The sequence below is a fragment of the Equus caballus genome, chromosome 8 (assembly GCF_041296265.1).
Source record: "Equus caballus isolate H_3958 breed thoroughbred chromosome 8, TB-T2T, whole genome shotgun sequence".
Classification (NCBI taxonomy): Eukaryota; Metazoa; Chordata; class Mammalia; order Perissodactyla; family Equidae; genus Equus; species Equus caballus.
In genome coordinates, this window is record NC_091691.1 from 82178237 (window position 1) to 82189314 (window position 11078).

Genomic DNA, 11078 nt, shown 5'->3' on the forward strand with positions numbered 1-11078 from the left:
TAGAAAATAGAGTTGACTCTGAGGAATTTCTCCCACTCCTCCTGCCATGGAAGTGGCATTTATGGGAGTAATTTTTAGGTGAATAATTTTTTAAGCCAAAATAATTCACTCACGTGTGACACCGGAAGGGGATCCAGACACAGGACTTGTTTGGGTGTGACAACAAAGTGCAGACAATGACAGTAAAGGAGTAACTGAGGCTGAGGAGAGGGTAGCTCTAGGATCTGCAGCGTGTGAGGAGCAGGGGTGTGCAAAGGGGATGCTGTTGGAGCACACAGCCAGAACAGAGATAAAAATATGTCCCCATATATCACTAGCATTGTCAGGTGTCCCCCATGTAGAAACAGGGGGTTGCCAATAAGTAAAGATTTTTCAGCTTTTCCCACAGTAGAAGAAATATTTAGAGCTCTCCAAAGCCACCAAAGTCATAGAATCTGCTTCATATAAACAGGGTAAACAAAACCTCTGCGAGCAAAAATGGTAAGCTGTTCTCAATTTTCTTCATAGTTATAAATTCACAAAGACGTCAGAGTTGAAGAGACCATAGATACTGCCTGGCCAGCTTAATGGAGGCACAAAAAAAAGATCCAATGGTTCCTCAAGGATCTTTAAATGAGTTACATTTGATTTGAACATAAGCCCTTATAATTCTCCATTTGATCTGTTAAGAGCAAGCCTCCTTTATTTAGTGAATGTTTTATAATCTTTAAAGATTTTCCTATTTTTAGCAAGACCTTTTGGCCTGTTCATAATACTTATACACACTTGCAAGTGGATTAGTGTTACAGAATATATATGTGTACGTGTATGTGTGTGTGTATATACACACACACACACTCATATAAGTTTATGAGCCTCTATCCTATACAGAGGTAGTTCATAAGAAGAGTTCATAAACTTAGTCATCTGTCACTTACCCTGCCCATCTCATTCCTGCTTCTTCAAACCCACCTCTCTGTAGGTTCTAGAAAGGGAGAATAAAGTTCCTTATGATGAGACATCAATGAGATTTATATCTAGTTTTTTGTTGTTGTTGAATTACAACTGGCATGACAAAGGCATTGTCAATGTCACACGATACAGTTACTTGATCCCCTGTGCCTCGGTTTCCTTTTCTACAAAGAAAGGATAATAATAACCCCTAACCTACTTCTCAGGTTTATTGTGAAGGTGAAATGAGATAATACATGTAAAAGACTTGGGATAATGCCTGACACGTACTAAACACTTGAAATATTGTACTATTATTACTGTACAACGCCATAGATTGTACGAGATGAATTACCATTGAATCAAGTTAGAATTCAAATCAAATCAATAAATATGCAATATCTACTATAGGAAATCACTATTGTAGAAAATACGTGTTCACTAGTGGCTGCTCAATTCAAACTCCATTAAATGTTTATTGGTAATCTGAGCAGACCATGGAAAGGCATGGTTAGTCCATTATTCTGCTTTCACGAGTGTGGAACTAGAAAAATTTAGGCAGGAAGAATGCACTCATTCAAGTTGGGACCTGTCCAGAGCATGAGGTTAAAGAAATCTATTAATAAATTGTGACTTCAGTAATTAAAGGTACACACATAGGCATCATGCATACTAAAATGACATTTTGTTAATAGACTGTCCTGGCAGTTTGGGGTGTTCTTTTAAGCTTTTTAGCAGCAACAAGCTGCTTCCTTGTCAGGAATCTTAGAATAACTATGTCATTACATAAACATTCTACATCCACCTTATGCCAACCCATGTTCTGTTTCTTTTGGAAGAGAATGAAATAAGATGAATTGACATGACCCAGGAGTCTGTATTATAGAATGCTAATGTTCTTTAAGATGGTGGATGTTCTAAAAATTGTGAAAAAGGACCAGTGTTAAAGATATGGCTGACCTTTGCAAGATTATTTTATTGCAAAAGTTCTTTGGTTTTACAAGCTGACATTCCAGAGTCAACATAAATAAGGTGCCAGGGGAATATTGCCACAGAGGTAAGAGCATAAACTTATGCAGCTATCTCAGCACAGCCAACTGGGCCCTGGGGAAGGGCCCTGGGGACTCTGAGATGGTCCACATAGCTAAATGAATAGCAAATATGACGTGAAAAAGAGCACTAGGTTTATTGTTTTCAGAATTAAACTGTGTTAGGAACAAATCAGATATAGTGACCACCTCACATAGGCCGACACAGGTTCTGGACCACTTCAGCCTCCAAGCAAAGCTCCTGCATTAGTGGACCTCAGCTAGCAGTGAGCCAAGTCAGACTGACATTTGGGTTCAAGTCAAATAGGTCCCAGAGGGAGAAATCAGACTTTTCAGTGAATAAGAGGAGGCCCAGCAAGTGGGGAACCAGCATTGAAAGACGGAAAGAAGAAAATATCTAAGGATGGTTTAGGCAGTTAGCATGACAGAAACTTGGTAGCACATGATTTATAGTCAGGTAGAGGCAGCGGAGAAGTGGGGCAGAGGTCAATGACAGAATCTGATATAGGTCACAAACAGCAATTCAAGAGACTAGGGATTGGAACTGGAACCAACAGGCAGACTAACCAAATGCTGAGCCACTGGAGTAATCTCCCCAGAAATTAGGGCTTTATTGGTGGAAGCAAATTTGCTTAATATTTTTATTTATTTATTTTTATTTTACGTTTTTTTTTTTTTTTTTTTTGAGAAAGATTAGTCCTGAGCTAACTGCTGCCAATCCTCCTCTTTTTGCTGAGGAAGACTGGCCCTCAGCTAACATCCGTGCCCATCTTCCTCTACTTTATATGTGGGATGCCTACCATAGCATGGCATGCCAAGTGGTGCCATGTCTGCACCCGGGATGCGAACTGGTGAACCCCAGGCCACTGAAGCAGAACGTGCACACTTAACCTCTGCGCCACTAGGCCAGCCCCACTTAATATTTTTAGTAACTAGTCTCCAAAGATGGAGCCCAGTGAACCATAGCCTTACCACATTGAATTTAGTTTAGCCCCTTGATTCATTTTGACCCACAGGATTTGGCAGAAGTGACACTGTGTATCTTTGGAGGAAGGCCTTAAGAGATTTGCAGCTTTTACCTTTGCCTTTTGAAATGCTCCCTCTTGGAACTCAGATGCCATGCTGTGAGAAGTCCAAATCTCCCAGAGAGGCCATATAAAGGAGACCAGAGGCCCTCTGATCAACAACTCCTGCAGAGTTCCCAGCAAAACCAGTACCAACTGCCAGCCAGGTAAGGAAGCCATCTTGGATGTCCAGCCACGTCAAGCCCCCAGGATGCAGCCTCCTCCCACATCACATGAGGCAGAGGGACCACACAGCTGAGCCCAGTCAACTCACAGAATCATGAGAGAGAATGAAACAATTATTATTGTGAGCCATTCAGTATTGGAACATCTGTTACACAGCAACGGAAAACTGAATCTGTGAAGGTTTCACAGGACACAAAAACAATAATAATAATAATGTTTTATGGTTGAAAGGCACACAATTTATCTAAAGAGTTTACTCCTTCTTGTGTTGCTATGATTCAGTTTAAAGTAGGATAGGGTGAAATAGAGATGTTTGAAAGAAAATGTCAGATTTCTCAGATGGTTTCACACACAACATCACCAACAACAGCTTTGGCTGTATCATGTCTTCTCAAGACATTGTTGTTCCTTAATTTGCTGCTATAGCTAGACATATGATTTCTTGCATTGAACTTCTCAACCTTAAGTAAGGCCCCTGCTCATCACAGTTATGGTTTACATGACATTACCTCTGCATTTGTTCCAGAGGCCAATGACTGACAAGGCATTATATTGAGCATAAATGCCCAGGGATAGGAGAAGATCAGAAGACTGGGCTGGGTTTGGGTAAGTACCAGGAAAGGGAGCCCAGGTCCTATATCAGCACCCTGAGTGTTAATATCACAGCCTTTGCCGAATCATCATAGTGAGCCCAGGTGAGCCAAGGTGGATCACGGTGAGCCAAGGTGGGCCAAGGTTTGGAAGTCAGGAAGTCAAGACAGAGTTGAGGATTTCCCTGATTACCTAAAGTCAATAGCCATCTGAGGGTCTGGAACCTGTGACATCAAATAAGGAAAGACTTAACTATCAGGTCTCAGAGGCCAAGCCTGCCAATGTCTGGAGTCTAGAAATCATGGAGATCAAACCAATTATCCCAGCAGCCAGAACTGAGAAGTGACCTCAAGGTTCTTTCATACTCTTTCTGGGAATAGTAAATGGTGACCAGAAGAGAGCAGGCCATGACCCATAGATATTTGGAGAACTGAATGCTTTTCTCTTAAAATTAAAATAATCAGGCTGATTCTCGAATAGAGCATGACATGATGTTGAAGTCCTATCACTTTTTATTCTCCAGTACTTTTAAGCTATGGAAAGAATACTGCTTGAATAATTTCATCAAGTTTGTTCCCATCGCTTAGCATTCTCTGACTATGCAGAGCATGCCTTAGTTGGCACAGAACATGTAATATTGGTTGAGGGAGGAGGTCCTCCCCTCACGGAATTATCATGATAGATGTAGACATATTTGTCCACACTGTTGTCTTTGGTTGCTTTCACTATAGTGTAACTTCAGGAAGTAGGGCAGTCACCTTGAGTCACAAATTAAAAGCCTCCCATTCCTATACCATCTGTTTCTCAAAGGAGCTACTAGATAAAAATAAACATTCATTTAAAGGGCAATATATTTCTCAAGAATCATGACCAAAAGGATGCTTTGCTTGGACCAAATACTGCCTATGTTTGGAATGGAAGATTTTCCACTGTAGATCCAAATCTCAAGCCACAGCTTCAAGTTCCCCTGAGCTAGTATTGGCTTGAAGTCCTCTATGTGGCTTAGGCACCCAAGTGGGCACATTGGTGACCCATTTGCACGAAGGGATTATCATGACTTAGCCAAGTGCTGAACCATTTGCAGAATGTGATGGCACAAGTCTGCCCCTCTCCTTCAGAAAGCTTAGGCAGTGAAACTCAGTTCAGTGGCCAGAACAAGGGCTACTGGCTTTTCAAGAGATCTTCAAGGCTGATCACAGGTTTAGAAATGGCATTTCTTCAGGTGGGAATATCTTAAAATGTCTTAAATTTACACTTATGAGAAGAGCAACCAATTTTTATTTAATGGGATGTTTTTAAAGAAATTTAGCTTAGAAATTTCAATGCATACAGTAACTCTAGGCTAACAAAATACTGACAAACAAAATTCATTGGGGACCTCCTTTAACAAATAAAAGGATTAATTTTTAATTAGTGTATTAGTGGTTTGCTTATAAATGGCAACAACTTTCTAACTCGTAAATTCCAAATTAGCATAATCCAAATACAGTTTTATTGTAAAGAATTCTCTAGTATTCAATTCAACAAACTTTCATTGAGAATCAGCTCTGTACTTGGCTCTGTGGTACTACAGTTGCAAAGATTAACACAGCTGGAAAGATTAATCAGATATAATCTATGCCTCAAAGAGTTGACAGCATAGTGAGTGAGAAAAGGATGCAAGTAAGTATTTCATAATGGATAAATGCTATGCTTTTGTGATGAACAATATGCTTTCAGAGGACAAGGGGTGGTGACATTAAGTCTATGCAGAGTATGTGTAAATAATTCACAGAAGAAATAATATTGGATTTGGGCCTTAAAGACTAAGAGTTCACCAAACGACAAGAGTCAGAATGTACTGGTGGAGAAGTGTGGACAAAGATATGATGTTATGAAGGGGTGAGGCATCTTTGAGAAAGAGTGTGGCTGCAACAAAGAGAGCCTAGGAGGGAGGCAGGAGATGAGGCTGGAAAGAAGTGGGACACCAGACCACTACTGTGCTTGAATCGCTTCTGGAGCTGGGACTTTATTTTACAGACAATAAGGAGCTAGAAAGAGTTGGAAGACAGAAGGTAATTTGGACAGATTCCTATGTATGGACATGACTCACTCAGAGGTCCCCACTGCTTTAGATAGAATTAGAATTTTTATAGTAAGGAAGCAGCAAGAAAGAGCCCATTTCAGCTTTCAATTTCTAAAACAATAGTGAAAATCACCACTTTTAATTTTCAAGAACCAAGATTTTGAGAGGAAAGAAGTTTTTGCATATCAAAAGGCAAAGCTCTGACAGAGCTGGCGGATGTATGAGAACACAGTAAAGAATTACTAATTGCTGCGTGGTCCCTGAATCTGTGTCCCCACCACTCACATGGCTTGACAATAACTCCCTAGTCCCACATGCATTTTGTTATCAATCTAGTGTCTCTCTAAGATGATGCTAAAACAACAAGAAAGACATGATTGGATTAAATCTAGAAGTGTTAGAAGGCCCATAGGGCAAATGAAGAGTTTATCTGCAGACAATAAATTGGGAAGAGAATAGACGAAGTAGAAGAAAGTACATTCTATAAAATTTGCAGGGGGTGGGGGGACTAGTGGGGCCTTCTGGACCTAAAGGAACCACTTGGAGAAGTGGGAATCAACCCAGAGAGATGACCCAGCCTCTGAGTGAGCACCTCCAGTGGCCAGAGCCAGGGAACCTTGAGGTAGCTAACCCTGCCTGCTCTGATTGTCTGTCTCCATTTGAGTGAACATCACTAGTGTTGCTTGCCCTGAGGACAGCTCCAGCTGTCCCTTAAGGGCATCTCATCAACAATTGCCTGCACTCTGACAGTGGTGACACATGGGAGGCATCCAGACAGCTCAGTTCAGCCAAATCCTCCTATGTGGAACAGCCCCCTCCTCAAAAGTCTAGGACACTTGTAAGCCTCAAAAAGGAAGTGAGGCCATGACACCCACAGGAAGTGCGAGAGCCATGGAAGAGAAAGTATCTTCTCACCTCAACTTAGAGAAGAGGGGAGGGAGTTGGAGAACCAGGCCAGCTCGAGATTTCACCTCAGCTACAATGGTGGAGAAACCCACTTCCATACAATATCATATTAATGTATTCCAAGATAGATCCGCTATATCTCTGTCCTCAGTCCATTTTTGTAATCCCACAAAGAATTTTCACTTACCTCTGCCACCACAACAGAACCGGGCTTCTGACCTCAACCACTTCTCCCAGAAGGCACCTGTGGATCACGCCACTTCACAGTTGTTCATGGAAAATGCAAGTAGGTCTTGAGGAAAACATTGTGTCATATAGATAGTCAATTACATCTGGGCAATTGATAAAAACACACACAGAACACATGAAGGCAATTCTTTGCACTCATCAGTCATGGATATTGGAAAATACCCATTCCCCCTGCCGAGTCCTGAAGACCACCAGCTCCCTAGCAAAGGCTCAGGCACTAGGAGTACAAGGTTCTATTCTATTTTAATGGACTAATAAGGGTACAAAGACACACATTCTTCCTTTACCAGATTTATTTAGTGCCACCAAAATGAAAGAATGCAACGAGGGCTAATAGTAGCAAACTCCAATTTTATAAAATGGCTGCCTGGTTCTGTTGGCAGCAGATAGGCATTGAATACCTAGATTTTCTTTCTATGTGTTTTCTGTGTACAAATACCTGCAAAAAGATAGAATGAAAACAGAAACACAGTCAAGACCTCTGCTCTGCTGTCTAGGACTGTAGAATCCTATAGAAGTTCCCAAATTAAAATCTAAGCGTGTTGCCAGCCCCATGGTGTAGTGATTAAGTTCAGTGCACTCCACTTTGGTGGCGCAGGTTTGCAGGTTCAGGTCCTGGGCACAGATCTACACCACTGATCAGCCACACTGTGGTGGCGACCTACATATAAAGTAAAAGAAGGCTGGCACAGATGTTAGCTCAGGGCTAATCTTCCTCAAGCAAAAAAAGGAGAGAATTGGCAACAGATGTTAGCTCAGGGCTAATCTTCCTCAGAAAAAGAAAACCAAGCAAACCTAAGCATGTTGATTTTATGGACTCCCTGGTATCTAAGGTGTAGAGAGCCTTGGAAGGAAACTTCAAGCTAAGAGAAAAGCTTTTTTGCTTCCATGAATGGGATGTGGATTTTGTGAGAGTAATTTAGGAGAGGACTGAATCATTCTTGACCTTTCTGGAGAGTGGCTAGGAGGATGAAGTATCTAAACTGAAGAATTAGTATGATCATACAGGAAAGAGTTAGTAATCACTGCATAATCCCTAAATCTGTATCCCCACATGGCTTAAAACCAATACCTCTCTAGTCCTATATATACACCATTCTTTTATCAATCTGGAGATCTTCTGGGATGATGCTAAAATAAATAAGAATGAACAAAAAAGAAATAAACAAAATCACAAGGAAGAGATGTTTGGGTTAGATCTTAAAGTCTTACTATGCCCGTGGGGTAACCTAAGTTAACAGCATCTCAAACATTGTGTTCATAGGTAACGGTCATAAACAGGGGTAAGTTTCCCTACTGTCCTCTTACAGGGCTCTCAAGCCAGTTTTGTCGTCTCCCCCAGAAATAAAAATGATGAAGTTCTTTCCCATTCACACCACCATCTTTACTCTCTCGTGTTACAGGGCCTTACCCCGTCTTTGGGGAGATATGCCTGCCTTGTCAAAGAGAGGGCTGGAATACACAGGGCAGTTAGAATGAGCTCAATCAAGTCTCAAAGTACAGGTGGCATCACTCCTATGTGCATAGACAGCCTGAGGCTCCAGTGTTTTCTGGATTTGAGATAAAATCGAGGATAACTAGGAAGATCAGGGCTCAGAAGACCTAAGACTGCTCTGCCAGCAAAAATGGCCTCTAGAACTGAAGAGACCACTAGGGAGCACCGAACCAAGGTGGAGAGGTATTTACCAGATACCCAGCCTCATCCACCTGACACTGTAGGACCCTGGGGAGTGTGTCATCCACACCATTAGGCATGGCCTTGCATGTGGGAAGGGCTATCCTGAAAGCATAGACAAAAACCAACCCCAGTTCTCACCACATTGCGGTCCAGAGGAAGGAGGTGGGGTTCTTCTAGGATCCTAGAGGAAAATAAAAGTTCTTTGCGGGGGCAGAAAAGATGTACTTAGGAGAGGAATGCAAATATACTAACTATTGGATAGTCTCACGCCATGAATGGGTTTCACTCCATACACAGTGGAGGGAAAACCTCAAACTGTCTCTGTTCACCCCCTACTCCAGTAGGGACATCGGAGATTTCCCGTCCGCAGCACCTGCATGTCCTCCAGATGTCCCAGGCTTCAAGCTGTGCTTCGTGGGGTTTGCAGATGTCCTGACCACTAACAAGGGGATTTTCCACATGGGAATTTGCCTGGGCTGAGTCTCCGACATGGGTCATGACTGCAGCAAGACCAACAAGGAAAGAGCAGACAGGTGTTGAAGGGATAATGAAGCACAAAGATATTTCAAGAAAGTTCTCCCTACATGTGCTTGAGAAAAATGAGCCCTGCACAGAGGAAGCAGCAGGTGGATTGGAGAATGAGAGTCCAGATGCAGGGAAATGCAAAAGGGAGGACCTCCGACAGGCAGAGGTGGTGGGAATAGAGAGTACCTTTTAGATGTGGCAGGTTGAGAGTGGGAGACACCAAAGAAGGTGAAGAGGGCAAAGAGTGGATTGGGATGACTTTCAGGCTTTAGCTTGGGTGACAATAGATGGCAATGTCACTTTCTAAAATAAGAAACAACCTTGTAAGGAAGAAAATAATTTGGAATTCTGGAGACAAATCCAGATCGCATTGGAAAGAAGAATGAATATAATGTAAGTAAGTGGGGGTTTGAACAACTAGTTCAAAGTGAGGACATGAAGGGAGGTGAGAGGTGTAACATATTACATACCATATACAGGGAAATCCACTCTGGAGCTCTTCAATCTCTTTCCCTGTCCCAGCACCTGACAGTTGGAGAGGCAGGCTAAGATCCAGGAGATTCCTCATTAACCTCTCAAATTATGACCCAACCCTCTCTAATTAAAGGAAGCAGGTTAACCCCCACTCCCTAATACACACACACACACATACGTCAGACTCAACAGATATTTTCTACTGCTGCAATTATTTTTGTTCTCCCTCCAGCAGAAAAGAGACGGAACTGATCACCATTCTCTGTAGAATTTCCCTCCTTGGAAATCAAAGTTAATTAACACTTACTGAACCTTTCCTGGACACATGGCACAGGACCAAATTCCTGAAGGAAAATGAAAAGGGATGTGTAGGTGTGGTACTAAAACCACATCAGAGGAGGAGAAGCAAGCCAGGATAACAGGTTAGAACCGGGTTTAGCACATTTTCTTCCCACGGCTGCAAGACTCTGTGCCGTTAATAAACAAACACACTCATAGGAGAAAGCGTTTGCAGGCATAAATGCATGGTATTTAAGTTTCTTAAAATCAATTCATAAACTCAAATACTGAGCCATCTCTAATTACCTTTCTGCGAGTAATAAAAGAATGTGAGTATAATCTTTAAAAATCTTTCCACATTAACATCTACAAGCCCTATCCAGTCCCTCACAGGCCACAGCACTTGGAGATGCTATATCTGCAGGTTCACAGGCATCAGCTGTTATCCCACATGGTCATTGGCTTCCCTTTGTTTATGACACTGGTTTTCAACCCTGGCTGCCATTAGCATGACGAGGTGCATAGAAAAAAACATAGGTGCCTGGGTTGCCTACCCACAGACTCTGTATCTGTGGAAGTTGGGTCCAATTAGTGATATCTGTGTTAATTTCCCAAGAGGATTCTAATGTGTAATCCCATGGGATACCCTCTGTCTCTAGGCCTGTCAATCAAACTTGACTCCAATGGACTTTTCCAAATCTCTTCCAACCACTTCCTACAAACACTAGTCACTGAGACAATGGGCTAAGGATTCCTGCTTCCTCCATTGCTCATACCTGGGACATAACCCCCTCCCTTTTTCCCCCCTTTCCGCAGAGCATCTTTTCTTCAAGGTCCAGTTCAAGCCAAGCAGAAATTGAACCTATGTCTAAGCATGTATATCCTAGTGTGAGACTATCTCAGCGTTCAGTTTACCTGTGAAGAAAGTTGTGTGACTAGAGTCACTGTTCAAGATCATTATGACAGGGAAGGACCCACAGCTATTCCTCCATCACTGTCCAGGTTTGGATGTGGGGTTATATTCTCCATGCATGTTGAATACAATTCAAACACATCCAGCAAGTGGTTAGTCCCCAAATTTA